Below are 6319 nucleotides of genomic sequence, written 5' to 3' on the forward strand. Positions count from 1 at the left end.
TACACCGATAACACAATGACTCGGGTCGTTCCTAAAACTCGCCAAATCCCCGGAAACGGCGCTAAAAACTTGACGTGTGCGCGACTACACATATTTTGACAATAAAATTACACACGATTTGGTTTTAAATTTATAAAAGTGATTTATACTTCAACATCAAAACATACACGAAAGGGCAAGTGTACCCCGTCATATATGTAGTAAATTATCGGTAAGAACCAAGTATCGATCCACGGAAATGGGCGGAGAAATAATACTAGACCTTTGTGACTAAATTACCGATAAAAACATAGGTTGTTTGATTTTAATTAAACTAACGTAAGCATAAACAAATACTTATAAAAACATAATAGATTTCAAATACTAAAATAGATAGATAGCCTTGCTTAATATACAACTAAAGCATGTCAACAAAGTCGGTTTTGGCATTAGAAGCATTCGGTCAATTTTCCAATTTAAGACAATTAGTATCCCTTTCGGGAATCCTAACATGACAATCATTCGGAAAGCTAAAACGATAATCACACTTTAACCACCTAAAATTGTTCTTTAACGTGCAATTGATAAATGTCTATGAAAATCTCCTAAAAATAAGTTAGTCATCCGTTAGGAGTTTTCTAACCGCACTTAATCAAGGAAAGCGACACCGATAAACACAATGCAACCACCGAGACAAGCATAAACTAGATTAAATCACAACCAAGTTCATTTTACAAATCTTGTTCATAAATTCACCCAGATAGCAATTTTGGCCTAAACTACTAACTAGGCTAACAATTCATGGCAAGAATTTATAACGACACCATTTAACCCGTTAGAGTCCTTACGTGACGGCAAGCTTTCTTGATTAATAATAATTACATTTTATTAAACCACTAACCATTTCTAGTATCATGGTGCCCACATTTTAACCAAGCTAAACTAGTTAACCAAGTTTAAAGTTTACTAATACATGATTAATTAAGCTTCATTTTCAACTATCTTAACTAACCAAGTACCAATCATCCAACACAATTACTTATAATCAAGAAATCAATATCAATAACAAGGTTGCAAACTAATCATCAAAGATAATCATAGAAAATACTTCCAAATGTCATTATAAACAAAGATTAACATACTAATGGCTATAATCAAGCAAGGGACTGTTGTGTTTTTGCCCAAAGGCTACAATAATACATAATAATCAATCTTAATGCTTGAAACATAACAAAATTATGGAAAAACTTAAGAATTCAAACCATAAACAAGCATAAGAATGAGAATCCGGATAGAAATGGAGCTTATCGGGACAATGTGGCTTGAATCCGGGCGAAAGCTGATGCCTCCGGAGCCTAAAAATCGCCTGTGAAGCTCTCCAAAATTCCAGAGTTACGAACAGAATGTTTCTGTTCGTTTTTTATATATTTTCGATGTCGCACGGTCGTGCACCGATCGCACAACCGTTCACTTTTTGCATTATTGGAGTTACTGTTCATGACATCAGCAGAGTTGACTGGTCTTCGGTCTCGCACGACCGTTCTTCGTATGGCACGATCGTGCGTTTCCGGGATCTTGTTGCACGGACTGAAGCACTGGTCGTTCATCACCGGGAATTTGCTGAACATCGGATCCGCACGGGGTGCAATGTATGGCACGTCCGTGCGTCACCGGGATTGTCTTGCACGCCGTGTTGCACTGGTCGTTTATCACCGGCTGGTCTTGATTTGTCATAGATGCACGGTCGTTCTTCAGACCGCACGACCGTTCCACTTGCCCAGGTCAGTTTTGTAACAGAATGTTCGCAGCTTCGTCGTTTTGTCCGGAAAGTCCTCGTTTTCACAATCATCTTATCCGGTATGCTGTTTTAGGTCTGTAAACAAAAGTATACATAATTAAGTATCCGAATGACGATTTTACGGCCGAAAACGCATAAAATGGGGATAAAATGGGGGACTAAAATATGTGTAAATTAGCGGATATCAATGCAAATTCAACCTTACGTGCATTTGGACACTGCACGTGTCTGAATGTGCTCTCGATACTCTCGAACCACTGCAGGAGTGCAGTTGCTCCTTGCGACCCAGAAAACTTCAATGGCTTAGCAGAATTGAAGGTTTTGAAGTTACACTGTGCATTATTGTTGTTATTATTGTTGTTGTATAACTCATGGATGTGGGTTACTACTCCTGGAAGTACAGCAGCCATTTGCTGGGCGACAAGGGCTGCGACTTCTTCAGCAGTAAAAGATTGAGTATCACGTCGAGGAGGCATTGTCTAACAAGGAAACATGAGAAACGAGTGAGGTTGACAATTGGTAAAACAAAAGAGGCATTGAAAACATCGACAAAACACAAGGAAGGTGATCATTCGTTCGTTACCTCGAACAAACAAACGATACGCAGTGACAAATCAAAATAAATAGATCAAAATAATGTATCGCGAAGACATGCTCGCCAATAAGTGAACACTCACCCCAAGAGTTCCCAGGTAAGAGTGACTGGTCCGATACTGTGGATTTGTACGAACACTCTAGCCTTAGACAGAAAACTCAGGGTACAGGCATTCACTCTTCCAGTTTGCACGTGTTCACATTATTTAAACCCAAACTTTGACGAGATTTTGAAAACTCAGAAGGCACAAAGCCAAAAATGAATCAAACTGGAAGGGTTCAAAACCTTATAACAGAAGGTTCAAAACCTAGTAATCAATCATCCTAAAACAGATGATTAATTTTCGAAGCGGATTTGTTATTGTGTTCTCGTTTTGGTTATCACCTAAGGATAGGTGACGGTATTGTTTTAAAATCTAAACACAAGTAAACTTGCGTTGCGGTCCTAGAAAGTTATAGCCTAGGTCAAAGCATTACTAATAACCTAATTCCCTATAACCATTGGCTCTGTTACCAACTCTTCTGTCACACCCCGACCACGTTAAAACAACAAACCGTGGCGGAAACGTCGGGGAGTGTTGCAACAGAATTATTGTTCCATAACCATGGTAACCAAATGTTTCATTTTATTGATTTCATTAAGTAAATTACATTGTCTTTAAACCAAAACAAACAAACTACACATTGGTTATAATTGTTTTTAAGTCACTAAGGCCTCGTCCAGGTCCTATGTGACACAAGCTTCCTAGCAAGCAACATCAAGCAATACCACCTGAAACATATGTAAAAATAAAGTCAGCAAAGAAATGCTGGCGAGTACATAGGTTTTGTGAGAGTATCAGATTCATGGCTCGTTTATATGTTGCGGTACCTCGTTAGACTACAAGAGTCAAAAGTACAAACCTCGTTTTGAAAAGTGTATTGCAACATAACTAACCAACTCAAATCGAATTAGTTATAGTTTATAAAATCTCGTAGCCATGATTCGAAACCCAAAAACATTTGTTTTAGTAAAACAACTGTAAACATCTCGTAAAAACTCGTTTATAAAAACTCGTATGGTTTATATCGTTTCGAAAACCTCTTTGTGTGACATCGTTTCAAATCGTTTCCCAAGTGAACTAAATAATGACACGCAATGTAATATGATAGAAGCACTTGTGTATAAGATGTACCAGCGGCGTATGTACCATGCTTATATCATGCTACACCCGTCCCATTATCTAATCACTACCCAAAAACCAATCGTTTATCCAAATCGTTTATCACGTTTAAATCGTCTCAAATCGTTTAACTCGTCTCAAAATCATATTCGTTTAAAATAGTGAAACTACTTTTGGTCGTCTCGCTAATAACATTCAAACCTTCGTGACTCGTCTAACTCGTTTCTCGTATTAACAAACCACCAAAGGGTAAGTTAACAATCATCAGATTCGGTCGTTACCTACATAACTGTCACACCCCCAAAATCCACACGCGGAGTACCACCGCTTGGAGGCGTGACATGATCAGGATCAAGCCACAAATCATATCGAACATAATAAGTAATAATAAACGTAAGTATATATCAACCCACAATATGAAAGGTGTTCAAATAACATAGTTTAAGTAGCGGAAGCATAGTATAAAAATCCAACGGAATTATTAAGTTTTCAACTGTCATAAGTGTTTAGCAAAACATCCACGATCCATGTCCACAACGACTGCGCCTCCTGTGCAAGCTCCATGTATACCTAAGGTCCTGCAAGGCATGTAACAGAGAGTCAACAACTAGTTGAGCGAGTTCACAGTTGGTTAATCAGTGTTCGTGATAGAATAGTAAAACGTATGTTCGTTTAGTAAACCATGTATCGTATGCATTTGTATCGCAGCCCTCTAGGCATGTGTGCGAAGATTAGTGGGAGTTTCCCAAGTATTTCTAGACTAGGTATATTTGTATCGCAGCCCACCCAGCATGTGTGCGAAGTTTAGTGTATGGTTCGCAGCCATTCCAGGCATGTGTGCGAAGATTGGTTCTATTATCGCAGCCATTCCCGGCGTGTGTGCGAAGAGAAGTATTTGTATCACTAGTCTAGCAATATCTATCAATAACCTTCCTCTCCCAAGGCCCAAAGTACGTCATCCCGATAATATCTTAAGTATAAGAAATCTTCCAAACCCATTCCCGACCCTGGGAATCCCATGCCTTGGTAAGAGTGTGAACTCACCTTGGTTTGCTCGGCAGATACACAGAAAGATCAAGTCTAGTTGCTAGTGGTCAACCACGTCCTAACATGGTTACCATACAAGTCAGGGTTTGGTTTCGATTAGTGCACATAAGTATCACATAAGTTAGCAGGTGATTAACACATATCGATCATGGCAAACACACAGTGCACGTAAACATATTAGCAGTCAATTCCATTACATCTGATACTTGTACGATCCAAAGGTAAAGCCCAATAAACAGGCGGCCCAACATGTTGTGCGTTCAGCACAGCCTTGTGCGATCCACAACATGTTGTGCGATTCAGTAAAACATCCGGCCCAATTAACAACCCGATCCAACATACATACGACCCAATAAATAAATATATCTTGTGCGATCCGGATGGCTTGTATGATCCGGTCGACTTGTGCGATCCGATTGGGTTGTGCGATCCGAACCAGCCCAACCCAACATGTATACCCGGCCCAACAGTTAAGCAAACATAACAGCTTGTGCGAACCAACAGTCTTGTGCGACTGGGGACCTCTTGTGCGATCAGGTCATCTTGTGCGACCAGATCAGCTTGTGCGACTAGACTTCTTGTGCGATTAGTTTAAATATTCCGGATATCATGCCATTCGGTTACAATCATTCAATAGTTTCCAATTTTACAATTATCAATCAATAGTTTCTATCCTAACTAATGTTCGATCAAACCAAGTAATCATCTGCAATTCATATGAACTTTAGTCATATTCAAATCATAACAACAACCTGCATATCAACTATTAAATCATGGAATTAAATCACACAACACATCATACTCGATTGTAGCTCTAATCCGATTAACATCATCATACACATATGAGCCAATTTCATGACATTAACATTAACAGTTATATCACCATCAATCTGATATCATTCCCAAATCATCATGTAAAACATACATATATCACAACATCATGCAACCTTATTATTAACGATTCCACAAACAGGAACCCTAAACGGATTTAATCAATCATATAACAATACACCTTCATCGATCAAGCATAAAATCAAATAACAACAAACCCTTAAAACACTAACCGGATTAGAGATGAATCAGGGTTAATCCGAATCACAAGCTTCGAGGGAGAGGGTGTTGTTGCTGTCGAGTTCTAGAGAGAAGGAAGAGAGCACTAGGGTTTTGTGTGTGTGGGTGTTTTGCAACAAATGAGGAGTATACCCTCTACTCATGGGTTATGCGACACAAAGGGGGTGGGCCGAACCCTCCTAATGGGCTGCCCATTCGGTTCACTCACAAGAGAGGTGTGGGCCGAGAGTGATAAAGCCCAAAGGCTTGTGCGTTCGAGTTGCTATTGTGCGATTGGTTTATTTCATGTGATTCCAATACATATACATACAAGTACACACATATTCATATAACATTCACTTATAACATTCATTGAATCAACATATCAGATTATCACACTGAGTTCTCATACATAACATAAGTTCAAAACATGCTATACTAAGCACAAAGACAGGTTCTGAAATACGAGTTGTCACAATAACCCCCACACATAACCATGGGTGTAGTCTGATAACGGGATTTGTCAGATCCTATGGTACCATAACCTAATACTGGTCGGTTCGGCCAAAATTAATGAATGTCATTCGTTATGTAACTACAACCAACAAGTTTTGTTCACTTTATTGAAATCGTTATTAGTTTAGTATAAACCATCTTAATCGTTTTTGAAATCATCGTTTAAACTTTA

This window comes from Helianthus annuus, chromosome 9 (genome assembly GCF_002127325.2).
Source record: "Helianthus annuus cultivar XRQ/B chromosome 9, HanXRQr2.0-SUNRISE, whole genome shotgun sequence".
NCBI lineage: Eukaryota > Viridiplantae > Streptophyta > Magnoliopsida > Asterales > Asteraceae > Helianthus > Helianthus annuus.